Source organism: Lissotriton vulgaris, chromosome 4_1 (assembly GCF_964263255.1).
Source record: "Lissotriton vulgaris chromosome 4_1, aLisVul1.2, whole genome shotgun sequence".
Lineage (NCBI taxonomy): Eukaryota > Metazoa > Chordata > Amphibia > Caudata > Salamandridae > Lissotriton > Lissotriton vulgaris.
In genome coordinates this window covers 736,024,171-736,044,575 of record NC_141691.1, presented here as the reverse complement: position 1 = coordinate 736,044,575, position 20,405 = coordinate 736,024,171, and positions in this window count along the sequence as shown.

Here is a 20,405-nt window from a genome sequence, read left to right as displayed (position 1 = left end):
GTTTGCCATCGGTCAGGGAAGCCGCTGTTGTACCCTTCCACCGGTACACCCATTGCGTGGCCCATATCACTGCCCTTGTAATGGGTGGGCTCTTGACTCTCCGCGTCCTCTCCCAAGGATTATTTCCTCGGAGACCCGCCGTACTACAGACATCCCTTCTACCCTGAGGATCCTGAATCTGAATGTTAGGTCTGCGCTGAAACACTATCAGAACATCTATGACCTTATTGAGGAGGAAGCTCCGGACATATTTGCCATGACTGAAACATGGCTACAGGATGCTGACACCGCTATTACAAATCTAGCCTGCCCACCCGGCTATTCTATGTACACCTTGAATAGGCTGTCTAGGGGTGGGGGTGTAGCGTTAGTGGTTAAATCCATCTATTCCTGTGTCTGGAGTGCCCTAAACATCTCTGGGTGTGAAAGTGCCTTGTTCAAGGTCTCTGTCAGCCCTGAGTTTACCCTGTCCGGGATGGTCGTTTATCGTCCACCCGGCAGTGATGTGACGTTCAGAAATGCTTTCCCCGATATTGTTGGCCCTCTGGTCGCAGACTGTGCCAACTTCTCTATCATGGGTGATTTAAACCTGCATTTCGACACCCTCTCTGGCTTGACAGTGCGTTCCATCTCCTCTGACCTAGAGGCCTTTCAACTTCCCCAGATGGTTTCCCAGCCTACCCATTTGGGGGGGCATATTCTGGATCCCTTGTTCACCAACCTGCCGGGGATTCAAATCACCTCTGTTTCTCCGGTGGAATGGACAGACCACTTCTTGGTGTCCATCCTATGCCCTGTCTCTGCCACTCCTTCCATCTCTTCGGCTAGACGGGTTCAGAAGAGGGCTTGGAAAAAGCTTAGGTTAGAAGACTTCCATCGTCTTCTACTAGAGGAGCCGCTAGGCCCTTTGACGGATGTAGAAAAGGGGTATGACCTCTTCTGTTCTTGGATTACTAGGGCCTTGGACTCTCTGATACCTATTGTATCAACTAAAATCAACTCCAGAGAGTCGAGTCCCTGGTAGGATGGCGCACTTCGGGCCCTAAAGGGTGCCTGCAGACGGGCTGAGAGGGCTTGGAGGAAAACCTATGGGGCTGATCTAAAAGCTGCATACGCCAGGTCCGTCAAGCTCTACCATCGAGCCATCTGCCGAGCTCGTGCGGCTTTTTACGCCACTGAATTCCGGAACAGTTCTAATCCGTCGAAAGCCATCTTTAAGGCCGTAAAAGATCTTACGACGAAGCGGACTACCTCTATGACCGTAAGCTCCCTTTCCCACTGTGAATCCCTTGCATCCTACTTCTTGGGGAAGGTCCAAGCTATTTATCGGACATTCCCTAGCATAGGGTCCAGTGGGGAAAGTACTAATGGGGCCCACCATCAGACTACTCTGCTTGTCTTCCCCCCCTTACCTTGGACGGCTTTGACAAACTTGCGTTGCAAGTCAAATCTGGATCTCCATCCGATCCAGTAAGGCCTGCTCTCTTCCGAGATCAGGCTTTTATGGGGCGTCCAGCTGTATGTTCCCTCGTCAACCTTTCCTTGGAAACGGGAGTTGTTCCAGCTAAGTGGAAACAAGCCGTGGTGTCCCCAATTATCAAAAAGCCCACCCTGGACCCATCCAAGCCTGAAAGTTATCGCCCCATCTCGTTGCTACCCTGGCCAGCCAAGATCACTGAGGCCCATGTCAATCTGGCCCTGTCTGAACATCTGGTACGGACCAATGCCCTCGATCCCACACAAAACGGGTTCCGTGCTGGGCACAGTACGGAAACTGCGTTACTTGTGATGGTGGAACATCTCCGGGCAAGGCTGGATGCTGGTCAAACGGCGGTGCTTATTTTGTTAGACCTTAGCACCGCCTTTGACACGGTGGACCACAGCATCCTCCTGCATCGGCTCGAGGAGACTGGCATTGGCGGTCAGGCGCTGCAATGGTTCCGCTCCTTTTTAGATGACCGCTCCTTCTGTGTTGCCATCCCTCCCTTCAAGTCCAATTACCAACCGCTGGCCATGGGGGTTCCGCAAGGGTCCTCGCTGAGCCCCACGTTGTTCAACCTTTACGTGAGACCGCTGGCTGATGTCGCTAGGCAGTGGGGCCTAACTTTGGTCTCATATGCCGACGACACACAGCTGGCGGTTACTCTCAGCGGGGATGCGTAAATTGAGGCCCCCAGGTTTCAGTCTGGACTGAAGGCGGTGGCTAGCTGGCTGACAGGCAATTGCCTTCAGCTAAATGCCACAATAACGGAGGTGATGGTCGTCGGTAAGGGAGTGGAGCTGTGGGGCGACCACTGGTGGCCCTCAGAGTTGGGACCTACTCCGATCCCGGTATCGGAGGTGAAAAACCTGGGGGTATGGCTGGATGCGGGCCTCTCCTTTGTAGGGCACACTAAAAAAACTGCGGCCTGCTGTTTTGGACTCCTAAGGGGCTTGAGACCTGTTCTCAAGTTCTTTGACGCCCCAACCAGGCAGTTGGTGATCCAGGCTACTATCATCTCTCGCCTGGACTATGCCAGCTCCCTCCTGGCTGGGGCTAACCAGGCCGAGCTAACCCGCTTGCAACGGGTTCAGAATGCTGCGGTGAGGGCGATTGTTGGCTTGCCCAGATTCAGCTCGGTGGCAGGGGTCCTTCGCTCCCTACACTGGCTTCCGGTTAGGAAGCGCATCCTCTTTAAGGTTCTGTGTCTTGCCTTTAAGATCTTGAGAGGTATTGGCCCGGAAATCCTGTCGAGCTGTCTTTCCTTCTATGTTCCCACCCGTAGCCTCCGTTCCCAGGGTTTGGCCCTTGCGGTGGTCCCCAGATTCAGGCTCAGTCGCATGGGAGGCCGCTCGTTTAGGGTAATAGCCGCGTCAGCATGGAACTCCCTGCCTCTTGAAATCCGTCTGATGGAGGACCTCTTGACCTTCCGGAGGGCTATAAAAACCTTCTTGTTTTAGCTGTTTTGTTTTATTCTCCTGTTGTGTTATGTTCTACCTTGTCTCTGCGCCGGGACGCTCCTTGGCTGGAGTATCTGTGCGCACAATAAATCACCGTAACATAACATAACATAACATAACTTGGTATCTCCTGAAGTGAATTACAATCATCTCATGAATCCGTTAATTGATCATGAACAGCTTTGTTCCGACAGAGGGATTATGGCCTTTGCAGCGATACATGGAGTTCTGGGTCATTGGAATATATTCGCAGCAGCGCAAGATTTCTTGGCGCACAGCTACATAGAAAAGACACCGAGTTGTCCTCTGATGGTACTAAAGACTCCGATAATTCAAGAGCATGTATGTTCTTTTCCTCTTTTCCATTGGATGGCTGACATGTTTTCGGATGTTAACAGTGACTTACTTTTAGAAGCGGTAGCTGCTTATTTCACCTACTCAGTTGTTGGATGACTCTTATGCAAGCCATTGACGTCTACATTTTTTTCCCTCCCTATCTTTTTCACGTTTTCTTGGACTTCCTTTTTTATATGAACAGACCTATTGGCTTTACTAACAGTGGACATTACAATTTCGTGCTGGTCAGATTTTCGTGTTGTATGTGGACTAAATTTTTTTTCCTCACCTACTCGATTTCAAACTAAACTTTTTATTGAACTCTAATTTCAACAATTCAGTTGCATATCTTATCTTATCTTCTTTGAAACGTACTCGGAGCAAAGCAGGGTAATATATGCTACATGTGCCCTGATTAATGTGTAAAGTTAGCATGAGTTTTTTATAAATTTAAACACCATTTTCCCTTTCAGCTGCTTATTTGAGCCTCACACACCTCTGCTGCTTTAGTCTCCCATGTACTGAAATATTTTCAATTCATACGAGAAAAATATGTTCTTACACTAATATTTGCATTACTTTTCGAGCTGTATCTCAGATGGAGTACTGAAACCTTCAAAAGATATGTCAATACAGTAGTTCTTCTCAACACTGATTTTTGAACGTTCCAACAGATAACATACATGCAGCTCCAGCCAACTTGTCGCTTGTTTTATTTTCCTTATGTTATGTTATGTTATGTTATTCTTGGTTTTGTATAGCGCATGGCTACTCAAAGAGTGTCCCGGCGCTTTGGTTTGCACACCTATCTCATAACATAACAAGGAAAAGACAGAAAAAATAAAAAATCCAGAATAACCCGAGGGGGACAACTAAGAAGTAAAAAGCCAAGTTTTGAGACCCTTCCTAAATGCCAGTAAATTTGATGCACTGCGCAGTGTCACTGGTAGCGTATTCCATAATTGGGGGGCCAACAGTCTAAAAGAACGGCCTCCAATGCGTGCCCTTTTAACACGAGGAACCGTGGCGAGAAACAGGGATCCGGACCTCAAGGGCCTGGCAGGGTGGTAAAAGGCAAGCCTTTTTTGAAGGTATTTTGCTCCTGAGGCATGAAGAGCTTTATGCGCCAAAGTCAAGGCCTTGAAAATTATCCGCTTCCGGACAGGAAGCCAGTGCAGTGACTGCAGGAGGCCCGAGGCTCTGGCACGGCAAGATAGTCCAAAAATTGCCCGTGCTGCCGAGTTCTGGACCACCTGCAGCCGTTGAAGCAGATATTCTGGCAGGCCGAGATAAAGGATGTTAGAATAATCAATTCTTGAGCCAATTATAGCCTGCACTGTTATCTTCCTATGTTCCTCCGATAGTAAGGGGAGAAACTTGCGCAACATCCGGAGCAGGCCAAAACAAGTGCCAGTGAGACCGATTATCTGAGAGCGCAGTGTTAGGCCGTTATCGATCCTAATCCCCAGGTTTTTGGCCACCTGGGAAGAACTAGCAGGTGGAAATATGTTCTCTGGCCACCACACCTTCCAATCTGGATCTGAACTGCACCCAAAGAAGAGGACCTCTGATTTATCCGAGTTGCACTTGAGGCTGTTACGTTGGAACCAATTAAAGACAGCCCCAAGGCAACCCCGGATACTCTCTCCGTCGAAGTCCGCACCACTCTTACAGGTAAAGAGGAGCTGGGTGTCATCGGCGTAGGAAATGATCTGAGCCCCGAAAGACTCCGCCAGAGCTGCCTGAGGGGTCATAAAGATGTTAAATAGAGTCAGGCTCAACACTGAGCCCTGAGGGACTCCGACACCCAATGGCGACATCTCGGCGGAGCAAGCAGAGGCCCAGACCGTTTGCCGACGGCCCGCCAAGAAAGAACGAAACCAGCTGAGCACCGTCCCCCTTAGACCGATCTCAAAAAGTCTTGCGAGGAGACCCTCGTGGGGGACGGTGTCAAAGGCCACCGACAGATCTAACATCACCAACATCGCCTTGCCACCTGAATCCAGCACCTCCCTGATCGCCTCCGAAACTTCCAAAAATGCTGTTTCGGTGCTAAGATTGGTGCGGAAACCAGATTGAGTGGGGTGCAGTAGATCATGTGACTCCAGATAGTCGGCAAGCACCTTATGCACATGTTTTTCAAGAATCTTGGCGAAAGCGGGTAGAAGCGAAATAGGCCTGTAGTTCGCCAACACCTCCGCGTCCAGTCCGGGCTTTTTAAGCAGGGGAATAATCATCGCCTGCTTCCATATCTGGGGAACCACACCCTGCTCGAGAGAACAATTCAGCAGGGGGTTCACATATGGATTATTACATCATTATTACACAATAGCATAACACAAAGTTGATAGTGCTTCGCATGCAGAGAGCTGATTGTTAACGAGCTGATGTCTAACCACTAGCATTTTCATGTATCGTTGCTAAACTTAAAGTCAAGACACCTTAGAATTAATAAAATGTAATATACTTCCTCAGAACGGTGTAGAATAAATTTTGCTAAACCGTATTCATTTTACATCATACTATGCTTGCACCGTTTGTATTCTATAGACTAGTAACTATGCCGATTACTTTGTTTCTTACAATATCTGTACTCGTATTAGATAAGAAACTTGCCTTGAAATCAGTGCATTACTGAATAAACATTTCAAATATACACGTTCTCTCTTTTAATCCATATTCTCAACTGAAATGATTGTATACTGAAAGTGTATTCATGTGTTCCACGTAACCTCAGCTGTACTAAGTTCATGTTTTCTTTTGTTGACCTGAGCTACTCATACTGCAACCCGCGGGCCTATGACGGTCCGTCAAGCCTTTCTTAGCGGGTCGCGGACCATGCAAACAATCGTACCTCTGGTAAGAAAATAATGTATTACCGTTACCAAGCACCGCCGCAGTTCCGCTTCACTCACAGTGTTAATCACTGCTCCCCCGCTTCTACAGACCAGACGCTATGTCGTATTTCACTACTTATCACGCTTTCATCTCCACTATAACAAACACTTCTCCGCCAGCCACCAGAGAACAGAGTGGAAAAGCGAAGGCACTAAGAAGTCAAATACGACATACCCTCTGCTCTGTGGAGCCAACCGAGCGGTAATTGTGAAAGTAGACATTCACTAGCACTTCAAAAAAGCATCTCAATTATATAAATATTCAAAAACCTGCCAAGTACTTTCATGCGACTATCTGTGTGTGCCTGCAGAGCAAACTTCCTCAGCCCGGACTGAAGGCAAACACAGACAGACACACACACACTAAGATAACACAGGGCAACGGAGAAGGAAAGCAGGAGGGAGATAAAGAAGGAGTCAGACGGCAGGAGGGAGAGAGATCTATGTATACTCGGTCTGCTACCTCAATGTATGAAGACATGTACTGCACAAACCTGTGTACAACCTCATGGTCACAACTTTTATTTTACTCCGCCCCCTCCCCCTCTTACCCCACCCCCACCAGTGCAGCCTGCGGCCACAAACCACACTGTAATTCTGTCGTCTGACAGAAAGTTTACAAATATCTTAAGCATTAGCACTTTTTGACGACGGTATCACATGTAATGTACCATTTCTCTCTCTATCTGCATTATCTGTGTCTCTGCTAATACCATTTTTTCATCTCAAAACCAACTTCTCTGATTATATGGAAACGCTTCAAAATCACACAAATAATTACTGTCTATTTTAAACATATTTTATATTTCATTTTTTGCTGTACACCAAAATTATATACAAAACTATAATTTACACTTGAAAGAATGTGAAGAAAAGGCGCGCAACCCCCATTAAATTCACAGGACTTCAGGCCCCCACCCCCCTCCCGTCTGGTGTGGCAGTCCAAGGTAACATATATATTCCAGATACACACAGAGCCGCACCTGAACGTTTCACATCTCTGTAAACATCCATTTGAATGTTAATTAGGCCTTGCAGTTGTTTTACCCCTTCTAAAAGCCCCTGCAGCTTTACTCTGCCTACTAATTAAACATTCATGTACGCCTAACAACATTTTTTTAATTTACCCCCCTAAAATTTCGTTCCAGTTTCGTCTCTGACTGACAGTGAATTAAAAAACTAACAGTAAAAAATTACATAAGAACATGACTGAAGACCATTCAGCTAATTGAAATTTATTATTCAAAATGTTAAACTAATAATTGCAAACAAATAATGTCGTTAAAGAGTGATGAAACGAAATGGAAAAATAGTTTTAAAAATACAAGACATTGTCACAGTCAAAAATGTGGAACCAATTATAGTGACTAAACCACATTTTACGGTACATGAGAAAAGAAACAATTACAGACTTACCTTTACCAATGCTTTGTACGATGTAGAACAGTGACAGTCACAAAACAGATATTCGTTTGACGGAACTCTCAATAATGCTTCTATCACTGCAACCAAAATTCAATGGCACAGATATCCTGTCAATACAGACTCATATATGTCTCTTCAACCAATCATATTTGTTCCCGCACAATTTTAAAATCAAATTAACATTTCAGTTGGTTGTCCCTTACAATATTTTCAAAATCACATAAAGGTCACCCATCACCCACTGCCTTCTCTGGCTGTTTCCATGGTAACACCTCATTCTGCACCTGGCTGAAGGCACAGGTCAAAAGTTCATATCTCAACGTTCTACATCAAACCAAGAATGCTGATTTCCCTCCAAAAACACCTGCCTATCCACTCCTTTGTTACATGTAATTTTTTCACACCCAATAGTACTTTTCGTTTTACATAAACATTAACATGCAACGTAGTCTTCAATCTTGAGGTATTAGAATCAACCAATCATTTTTAGTTTTTCAACCACACCAAGCCTCATCCATTTTTTTATCCTGACTTTCAGCTTCTAACTGCCATTCCACTTCCAGAACCCATCGGAGTACTACTGCATCTGCCTTGAAAATGAAGGTTTGGCTTTTAGGACACAGCTATATTTACTGGAGTGGAAAATATGCAGCAAACAGACGAATTTCCAACCTTGATTTACCAAATGTGCAGATAACGTGGATTGGCCAGAGAGGATTGAGATGTCACCAATTGATACCATTAGTGAAAACTTTTATGCATATCCCTGAACCTGACCTTATAATTGTGCACTGTGGTGGGAACGATCTAGGCACATTGACTGGGGTAGGTCTGGAAATGCTTCTAAAAGACACCTTTCGGCAATTGATGACACTTTTTCCTCGAACTGCCTTGGTATATACCAATATATGCCAAAGACAGAAATGGAATTGGTCAATCAACATTGTCCACAGATTGAGAAAGCAAGGAAACATGTAAATAAATCTGTTTCTGCTTTCCTCAGAGATTATAGCATGGGTTCTATATACCACAACAAATTGCGTTACAACATGCAAGGCATCTATAGGAGAGATGGTGTTCATTTCACGGATGAGGGAAACAGAATCTTCCTCTGTAACATGAGACTCTGCATCGGTACTTACTTATAAGTGCAGAAAAAACTCAATTAACACAAGGGCTCTTTTAAGAGCCACCTTATATCTAAACACTCAAACTTCTGATTTATCTCCATCTTTCCTTTTATTTTTGTTCTTCGTGCGAGACCGGGTGCGCGCACCCTGCTATATTTTTGCAAAAAAAAACCTACTTTTAGACTTTCTGCGACCTTAATAAACCCCTGAGGAAACCTACCAGATCAAACACTCTCCACCCTGCTCCTTTTCCATGCTCTACACTATAGTTTTTTACTGTCTTGTAAATAGGTGAGCGCGACCGAGTGCGCGCACCCCGCAACTTTTATTTTAAAAAAAATATATATATTTTCGCGTTCAAGGGCCTTACTGCACCCCCTGAGAAAACCTACGCAGTCAGACAATCTCTACCTTGTCCCCTTTCCATGTTCCAACGCTTTGAAATGTACAATATATTCACTCGCACTAACAAAATGGTGGTCAACACTTCCTGATTTCCTCTGAATCGAACGTTCACAGACGTCACACAGCAAAACAAAAATTCCGCTCGCGCACAGCCGCATTAGTGCGTGCACCCGAGCGCACTTATAGATATATAATTGACTTCAACTTCAATTTTCTCAGCAACAACTGAACGGATTTACACCATTCAAACAAAATGTAATCTGCGAGCCGGACTCTACCTTTTTGCCAAATTTCTTATAAATCCATTCAGCCGTTCGAGCTGTAGCCGTGTCTAAACGTCCTATAGAAAATAACATGGAAAAAACACCTTTTATCTCAGCCCCCACTTGACGAATCCCCCCAAAACTTTCAGGGAAGGAGCGCAGCGGACCGAGCCATCTTCTTTGAAAAATTCGCAAAGATTCGTCCACCGGGGCCAAAGTTAATCCAAATAGAATGTTGCTGATTTCCTATGGACACTAGGTCCTAACTATAACTACCTACTGGCGACCGACAGTAGGTAATATATATATATATATTACCTATTACCTATATATATATATATATATATATATATTATATATATCCAAAAGAAAGTTGCCCAATTTAGAGAAGCCACTAACAGGAAGGTTTCAAACTGCTTTTAATGGAGCAGGCTTGCAGAATGCTGTACAAAAAGGTTTCACCCCAAAGTTCAAAGTGGGGGCAGGAAGGGCATGTGGAGAGGTAACACAGCGCATGATGTCTTTTCCTGAAGTGTTCCCCAGCCCACGGTGTTTTTTTTTTTTATTTGAATCCATTTCTCTGCTGCAAGCTACTCACTGAAGTTGGAACATAAGGACTACGCAGACCATAATGCTCGGGGTGTGCCTACGCCCTATGTGCACGTGGTCACAGTCATTTAAACAAGATGCAAGCTACCAGCAGATCACGAGTGATGCCTCTGAAGAAGTGCGACCCCGCACGAAACGCGTCAGGCACTTTGAACTTTGGGGTGAAACCTTTTTGTACAGCATTCTGCAAGCCTGCTCCATTAAAAGCAGTTTGAAACCTTCCTGTTAGTGGCTTCTCTAAATTGGGCAACTTTCTTTTGGATTTAAACCGGCCAGCCTCGGTCGGAGAGAAGCCCTGCCATGATGTTTATGGACCCGTGCCACGTCTTGTAAGGAGGCACGCGAAGGGGCAGGAAGGGCATGTGGAGAGGTAACACAGCGCATGATGTCTTTTCCTGAAGTGTTCCCCAGCCCACTGTGGTTTTTTTTTATTTGAATCCATTTCTCTGCTGCAAGCTACTCACTGAAGTTGGAACATAAGGACTACGCAGACCATAATGCTCGGGGTGTGCCTAGGCCCTATGTGCACGTGGTCACAGTCATTTAAACAAGATGCAAGCTACCAGCAGATCACGAGTGATGCCTCTGAAGAAGTGCGACCCCGCACGAAACGCGTCAGGCACTTTGAACTTTGGGGTGAAACCTTTTTGTACAGCATTCTGCAAGCCTGCTCCATTAAAAGCAGTTTGAAACCTTCCTGTTAGTGGCTTCTCTAAATTGGGCAACTTTCTTTTGGATATATATATATATATATATATATATATATATATATATATATATATATATATATATATATATATATATATATATATATATATATATATATATATATATATAAAAATATATATATATTCACTGAAAAAAACATAGGTTTCACACCAGTTATAGTTAGCTAGAAATTTTACTGACATAAAACCATTGAAATTCCCACGTTATAGTTAGGTGGACTCACTATAACTTGCGCCCCTGCAATGCACTGCTGATGACGTCACATATTACATCACTCATGACATGGTCAGTGACATCACTCATGACATCACTGTTGACACCATCCAGTGAATGTGTGTCTTTCTGAAAAATCAATATGTTTTATATATGTATATGTAAAGGTCGATGGAAGAATAAATGCTTAAATAAGTGTCTTAATGGATGTTTAAAAAAAAAATGATTGGTTAACTGGCTTATTGAGTGTATCTTAGTGAATACATATATTAGCGAGTATTGTTTAAATATTTAAATGTTTGTATCAGTGTTTCACTTTGTGTATAAGTGGCTGCATGGGTTGGTGAGTAGCTACATGTGTGTGTATATGTGTTATTAGATGTTTTTTTAGTATCAGTATGAGTGTCTGTATGGTTTGGTGGGGGTGTTACTTAGCACATAGATGCATCAATGACTATCTCACTGTTTGTATGTGTTTTGAAGACAGCATATGTGCAGGACTGTATGGGTGGATGAGTGTGTATATGTGTGTGTTAGTGAGTGAATGACTGTCTCACTAGTGTCTTTATGAGTAACTACATATGTTTTAATCTAGTATATGTGAGAATTGATGTATATAAGTGAGTAGATGTGAGAGTGAGAGATTGAAAGAGTTCCTGTTTAAATAAGTATGTTTCTATAAGTGATTGTTTAAGAGAGTAAGTATGTGTAAGTTTCCTTAGAAGTAATGTGCTAGTGTGTATAGTTGTACATGCAAATAAATGGATGTTCAATAGTTGATTTGCATGTGTGAGTATGTGTGTGAGTAACTTTTGGATGACTGTCAGTGTGTAACAGGATGTATATGTATATCACTACATATGATAAGTGAGTATATGTATGAGTGACTATATAGAACTGTTACTGAATGAGTGGATGTGTATATAGATGGTGGAATTACTGAATTGGTTGTTGTAACTGGTATGGGTATCTCCATTTTTTTGAAAATGTTAGTTTCTATTTTTGAATATGTGTTTCAAGGGTTACATTACACTGAAAGGAGGTCTGTCACTCTGTCACACGGATGGTGTCATCAGTGATGTCATGAGTGATGTCACTGACCATGTCATGAGTGATGTAATATGTGACATCATCAGCAGTGCATTGCAGTCGCGCAAGTTATAGTGAGTCCTACTAACTATAACGTGGGAATTTCAATGGTTTTATGTCAGTAAAATTTCCAGCTAACTATAACTGGTGGGAAACCTATGGTTTTTTCAGTGAATTTAATAGGTTTTTTAAATGCTAATTCCTAAGTATAACTGGTGTGAAACCTATGTGTTTTTCAGTGAATTTCATAGGTTTTGAAAATCCTAATTCCTAACTATATATAGGGCCTCAAACCTATGTTTTTTTCAGTGAATTTCAAAGTTTTTTTAATAGCAAATTTCTATTGCTATCAAATATAATGTTTTTTATAATCAATCCTATATTGTATATTTATGCAATACTATTTTTTATATGTATATTTTTTAATTTTAATTTTTTTGCCCTTGAGCGCTCCCGGTGCGCGTACCGGTGAGTGCACCGGTAAGCGCAGTCTTGCGGCACGTCCCTGTCCACGTACCGGTGAGCGTCTCATTAGCGCTATTGCCGCAAACGAAAACATCATCGTGACGTATCGCGTAGCTGCGTCCGCGTGATACGCGCGGCGTAAGCACACCCGGAAGCACCCGAGCACATACGATCGCGCTACGTAAGTGCCCCGGGGCACGTAGCGTAAGCGCATCGGGTCATGTGACCTAAAAATAACACTTTTTATTTGTTCAGGACAGTTTTGGTCTCCAAATGATGAAAGCCCTGGTCATGTGACCTGAAAATAACACTTTTCATTGGTTCAGGACAGTTTTGTTTTCCTAATGATGAAAGCCCCCACCTTTTTTCCTCATTCTCACTTTGTACTTTGAGTGAGTAAGACCTGTTTCCAGACCTATTAGTACCTATTTGTACTGAGAAATGGCTACAGTAGCAGCAGCAGCAGGAGAATCTCAGCCACCACCACCACCACCAAGAGGACCACCACAGTGGTGGAGATGAAGAAGAGGAGGAGGAGGAGGAGGAGGAGGAGGAGGAGGAGAGGCGGCGCTACCTGCCAGAAGATACTACCTCCTACAAGCCAAAGGAGCACATTGTGTGGGAATTTTTTTAAATCCCAAGGGGCCTCAAGAAAGTAAATGCACCAAAGGTTACTTGTTTGATCTGTGGCACTGTACTTTCTCGGGGGAACCCTGCCAAAAAAAATATTCTTTTGGCAACAACACCATGATTCGCCACATGCAACACCGGCACCCTAACAACTATAGTGCGGCAGAGGTCAGAGAACTGACCAGAAACCCTCCCCAATCTTCTCCCAGCACCTCCCAAAGTACCCAACCCACTCCATCGGGACCAGAGACAAGGGAGATGGTCCCAAACATCCAAACCCAGATTGGAAATTTCAAAATAGTTTGCATATTTTGTGGGCGTACAATTTGCTATGGTGAGCAAAGTGTCAAACTCATCAACCGTGCTGGTGACAACCACAAGTGCCCAAAGAAACCTTAATTTTTTCCTGATGTTTTTGCTCCCGTTGAGCCGTTTACAATTCCCTGTTTTTTGTTTGTCCCCATAAAAATTCCCCAAAAATATTGTTCATAAAAGCCAAAAAAAAGTACAAAATGTTCGAAAAAAACAATAAAAAAATATAAAACAACAAAAAGAATAAAAAAACAGTTCTTTTTAGAACTACCTCCAATTTACAAAAAAATGCTACATTTTTTTAAAAATCTGTCATTCTTTTTTCCCCATGGTACCCTCCCCGGTGCGCGTAACAGGGCGCTCCCCCCGCGCTAATTAAAAATATATATTTTTTCTTTTGCCCCGCAGGCCCTTTTATGGCCCCCACATCAAACCTATGGGGTCAGGGTGGGGGGTCTACCCTGTCCCCTTTTGGTCATTTCCCCCTTTGTTTTTGCCACCTCTTGTGTCTCGATCCTACCAAGACACAAGATGGCTGCCGCTCCGGACTGTTTGGAATGTTGACAGACACCCGAGCAAACCCGACTTGTTTGGCGGCAGCTTTTGAAGGAGAGAGACTTTCTGGAGTCCCGGGCTATTAGTAGTTGGCCGGTGGAGTGTGGATACCTGTGCACACACGTGAGATGATTTACTAAGATGATTTTTTCTTATCCAGCCAGACTTTGTGTGAAGAATTTGCCTTTGGTTTTGATCTTTGTGAACGATTCCCAGCTGCCCTTGGATTGAATTCTTTTGTGATTATCACCCTGTCCTGAAGAGGCCAGATTGCTTGGAAGGCCGAAACGCGACCGCGTCAACACTTTCATACTGGAGGAGTGTTTATGTTTATAATTAATTTGGGAACTTGTAGCCTGTGTGACAAAGTTTTCGATTGAGGTTCGGTAATTTGGGTTTTCGAACCATCTGTGCTATACTACCCCCAAGTGCATCTCCTAGAGTGAATGGGAGGGCACTCAGCCTTTGCTGAAATATTTTGCAGGGTGTAAATTATACAAGTCTTTGTGTTTTTGTGTTATGATTTTGTTCATTGGTCAATTTATTGTGAATGTGTTGTATATAGGTGTGTATATAGTGATGTATATGATGGTATATGTTGTACAAAAAGCTTATGTATAAAATCATTTGTTGATGTTTGTTACAAAAGAAAAAAAGAACAAAGAGATATGAGTTTAGTGATTACAAAAAAACAATAAAAAATGTGTAATCTAGTCCCTTTGTATGAGTGATGGGGTGGTATAAATTGGATTTTTCCTAAGTGCACTAAATGGCATAGAAATAGGTGAATTAATTGTCTCCTATTTAGATAAGTTACAGTAGATCTTTTCCTCCTTTTTCCATTGTTTTCTACTTGCATTTTGACAGACACCCGAGAGCCAATCAGCTTTCCGCTCGCAAACTCGCGTAGCGCGCTGGAGCGCGTCCCAGTGCGCGTACCGGGACGCGCTTATAGATATATATATTTTTTTGAACCTAAATTACTCAAAATCCACTGGAGCACATATCTTGAGACATAGCAAAGGCCCATCGGGCTACCAGTCCCTACAATTTTGCCAAGTTTGGTGGAAATTAATTCAGCCGTTGGGTCTAAAGGTGAGTCCAACCGCCCTATGGAAATAACATGAGGAAAACACGTTTTGGGACCCCCCTTTTATCTCGGCCCCCGCTTGACGAATCCCCCCCAAACTTTCAGGGAAGGAGCGGAGCGCAGCGAGGCAAATTTCAGGAAATTTTCAGGCAGATTCCTCAACCGGCGCCAAAGGTATTCCCAATAGAATGTTGCGAATTCCCTATGGAAAACAATCCTAACTATAACTACCTACTGGCGACCGCCAGTAGGTTATATATATATATATATATATATATATATATATATATATATATATATATATATATATATATATATATATATATATATATATATATATATATATATATATATATATATATAACCTACTGGCGGTCGCCAGTAGGTAGTTATAGTTAGGATTGTTTTCCATAGGAAATCCTCAACATTCTATTTGGAATAACTTTGGCCCTGGTGGATGAGTCTTTGCGAATTTCTCAAAGAAGATGGCTAGGTTCGCTGCACTCCTTCCCTGAAAGTTTGGGGGGGATTGGTCAAGTGGGGGCTGAGATATAAGGGGGGTCCCAAAACGTGTTTTCTCCATGTTATTTTCCATAGGACCTTTAGACTCGGCTACAGTTCGAACGGGTGAATGAATTTATAAGAAATTTGCCAAAACTGTAGAGTCTTGTTCGCAGATTACGCTTTTTTTGGAATGGTGTAAATCCGTTCAGTAGTTGTTGAGAAAATTAAAGTTAAAGTCAATTATATATCTATAGGCGCGCACACGTGCGCGCACCCAAGCGGCTGCGCGTGAGCGGTATTTTTTTGGGCTGCGTGACGTCTGTTAACGTTCGATTCGAAGGAAATCAGGAAGTTTTGTCCGCCATTTTGTCACTGCGAGTAAATATATTGTTCATTTCAAAGCGTTGAAACATGGAAAGGGGAGAAGGTAGAGATTGTCTTCCTGCGTAGGTTTTCTCAGGGTGTGCAGTAAGGCCCTTAAACGCGAAAAGATATAATTTTTCCCCGAAAAAAAATACGGGGTGCGCGCACCCGGTCGCGCACACCTATTTACAAGAGTGTGAAAATGGAGGTAAATCAGAAGTTTGAGTGCTTAGATATAAGGTGGCTCTGAAAAGAGCCCTTGTGTTAATTGAGTGTTTTCTGCATTTATAAGTAAGTACCGATGCAGAGCCTGATGTTGCAGAGGAAGATTCTGTTTCCCTCATTCGTGAAATGAACACCGTCTCTCCTATAGACGTCTTGCATGTGGTAGCGCAAGTTGTTGTGGTAAATAGAACCCATGCTATAATCTCTGAGGAACGCAGAAACAGATTTATTTACATGTCTCCTTGCTTTCTCAAATTGTGCACAATGGTGATTGGACCAATTCCATTTCTGTCTTTGGCATATATTGGAATATACCAAGGCAGATCGAGGAAAAAGTGTCATCAATTGTCGAAAGGTGTCTTTTAGAAGCATTTCCAGACCTACCCCAGTGATTGTGCCTAGATCGTTCCCACCACAGTGCACAATTATAAGGTCTGGTTCTGGGAGATGCATAAAAGATTTCACCACTGGAATTAATTGGTGACATTTCAATCCTCTTTTGGAAATCCATGTTATGTGTACATTTGGTAAGCTGAGGTTGCAAATTCGTCTGCTTACTGCATATTTTTCACTCCAGTGAATATAACTGTGTCCTATTAGCCAGACCTTCATTTTCAAGGGATTTGTAGTCATCCTCCGATCGGTTCTGGAAGTGGAATGGTAGTTAGAAGTTGAAATTTTAAATAAAGAAAAAGGAAGAGGCTGGGTGTGGTTAAAAAAATAAAAATGATTTGTTGATTGTAACAAGTGGAGAGTGAACAGGTCAATGTTTATGTTAAACGAAAAGTACTATTGGGTGTGAAAAAACAAGACATGTAACAGAGTTGTGGATTGGCAGGTGTTTCTGGAGGGAAAATAGTGTTCTTAGTTAGCTCTAGAACGTTGAGAGATGAACTTTTGACCTGTGCCTTCAGCAAGGTGCAGAATGAGGTGTAACCATGGAAACAGCCGGAGATGGCAGTTGGTGATGGGTTCACTCTTTGGTGCCTCTGCATCTGAGTCTGTTCTCTGGTGGCTGGCGGACAACTGTTTGTTATTGTGGAGATGAAAGGGTGATAAGGAGAGAAATACGACATAGCGTCTGGCCTGTAGAAGCGTGGGAGCAGTGATTAACTCTGAGTGAAGCGGAACTGTGTCGGTGCTTAGTAACAGTAAAAAGAAAATGTTAACAGTGGTATAACTGTCTTTACGGTGCGCGACCTACTAAGAAAGAGTTCACGGGCCGTAATTGGCTTGCAGGTTCTAGTATCAGTAAGTGAGGTCGAGAAAAGAAAACATTCAGGACTTTATTTATGAAGGCCTTGCGCCACTGGTGCGTTACTTTTTCCCATTTTAAAAAATGAGGCACTGGCGGCGGAAGGTCTTCATAAATAAGGTCCTCAGTGTCTACAGTTAAGGTTATGTGGAACCCATGAATAGTTTTTCAATATGAAATCATTTCAGTTGAGATTATGGATTAAAAGAGAAACCGTGAATATTTGAAATGTTTATTTAGAAATGTACTGTTTTAAAGGCAAATCATTATGTAATATGAGTACAGAAATTGCAAAAAACACAGTAATTGGTATTGTCAGTAGTACATGGAATACAAACGCTATAGTTGAAGAAAAATGAATATAGTTGGAAAAAAACATTGTACACTCTTATAAGGAAGTATATTATATTTTAATAAATGGAAGAAGGTCTCTGGCCTTTCAGTTTAGGAACGATATATGAAAATGCAAGTGGTTATACATCATTACTTTATGAATCAGCTGTCAAACAACACGAAATCATAATGTCCACTATTAGTAAAGCAAATAGGTCTGTTCTTCAAAAGAAAATATGGAAAAGAACGTGAAGAATATAGAAAACCAAAAGGAAATGAGGACGTGAATGGCTTGTTTGAGAGTTATTGAAGCATTGTTTAGGCAAAATAGGTAGCTTCTGCTTGTAACAGGAAATCAGTTTTATCATTTGAAAGTATGTCAGCTATCCAATGGAAAAGAGTAAAGCAGTACTGATGATCTGTTATAATCGGAGCCTCTTTTACCATCAGAGGGCAGCTCGGTGGGTTTTCGATGTAGCTCGCTGTTAGGAAAGAGTTAACCGTCCATTGTGTAGGCAAAGTATGCAGCAAGTGCTTCTAACATGAAATCATTGTTATCATCTGAAAACATGTCAGCCATCCAATTGAGAAGATGAAAGGAGCATTCATGATCTGTCATTATTGGAGCGTCTTTTACCATCATAGGGCAGCTCAGTGGGTTTTCGATGTAGCTCTCTGTTAGGAAATCTTGCGCCGCTGCGAATATATTCCAATGACCCAGAACTCCTTGTATCGCTGCAAAGGCCATAAACCCTCCGTTGTAACAAAGCTGTTCATGATCAAGTAACGGATTCATGAGGTGATTGTAATTCGGTTCAGGAGGTACCAAATTGCAGAGACATAAATCCAGGGCCCACGTGAAATCACAGCTCAGGCAATGAAATACAGGCTGCACACAGGTGAAATACGAACATCGAAATGATAATCGATATGATGCATTCAAAGTCGAGACTGGTAAGATGCCGTAGTAGTCAAGCATCCTCTGGCGAAATAGTTCTAAGTGGCCCGGCTCGTTTGCGAAGGCAGGAGGGACATCCATTTTGAATTTCCCAAGATGGTACAGGAAACGGCGCAGCACCGCTGGTTGTATAGCAACTCCACAGAATTAGGTCGCCGGCTATGCAGTGGAGAGGAGCAGAATGACTTGATACATTTTCTAGGAGTCTAGTCACTTATATATTGCTTAGTGGTTATTAAAAAAGTAGCTTTTTTTGAACTGGAGGATGCGTTAAAAAATAAGGGAGTGATTTGAGGGAGTTGTAAAGCAAGGTCAATTTTTTTTACATCAATGCTGTTTTCTGTGAATGTTAGCTAAGTGAAAGAGATGTGTGTGAGCAGATGCTACGTTCAGTTTTAAATGTGACAATGGCGGTCTTGTTCATGTCTTCCGATTCAAGGTCGGTATTCGCTGCCAAATACAAAGATTAAGAAACACATGCGTGGGGTACATAGTGTGCATTCTTAAAGGAAAGTAAATGAAGGGTTATTTTTATCGCGTTAGCATTGTCGTTTAAAAAGTTATAGTGATTTCTATTATATGTGAAGAAAGTGTCACTGATGAAGACTGAAAATAAATCCTTATAAATGATACGGACTGGTGTATTTTAGAAAAGGTTTGTAACATTACATGAATTGTGGAAAAAAAATAATGTAATTGAAAGTGTATGGGTTGAAAATGAAAAGTAGAGGTTTATAGTTCATGTTTTGAAAGCAGTTCTAGAGGGTCAGAAGAAAGTGTATGGTTTGAAAATGAAAAGTAGAGGTTTATAGTTCACGTTTTGAAAGCAGTTCTAGAGGGTCAGATGCATGATAGATTTATTAAAAATAGAACATGTTTTTAAATAGTATTTTGGAAAAAATATGTGCCTTTATGTACTATTTACATTATGTGCCTGTTGCGTATTCTTTGAGTTTTAGTAATCCTGTGTCTTATAAGTTTTCTAGGGGCGGTTTGAGGTTCATGGTGGGTTTGGGCAGGGAGGGTAGGTTGGGGGTTTGTAATAGGGGGTTCGGCTGGGGTGGAGTGCGGAGTTTAGTGAAAAGTGAGGGGGGCGGGGAGTTACGGTGTTTGGTAATGCAGCAGAGTCAGAGGACGCCACATTTGTGTTATGGGCTGCCACGGAAATATGTATTTATTCTCAGAGGTTTATTATATTAAGGATATATATTAGCATGGTGGCTCTTGTCGTTTTGTTGTTCTGTGTATGTTTATAATGCTGGCTCTGTAGTTTTTGTTTATGGACCTTATTGCGACACACAGGGGAGCTACGTTGCACAGTTGGAGATCAGAGACTTAGGAAATAAAACTTTATAATTGTAAGGGCTGTAAGCGATAGAAATCGCCCGTTCTCGGTGTAAAAAATATCACCGCTATTGGTGGTATTTTCTACGGTGTAAGTACTTGAAGGAGACTAGTAACATATATGTGAAATAAAATTATGTAATAGGCTCAGCATTTTACATTATCTTGGAAAACTAAAGTTGATTTTACATAGCAATAAGTCTCTTATAATTAAGGGACGGAGTGTATATAGTGCTATTTAGTACTCTGCTATGTGATTGATGTCGAATATTTCATAAGAGGAGGCTTTAAAAGATTTACGATAAACTGGTTTTCTAGGGAAGTGGGTGGAGTGT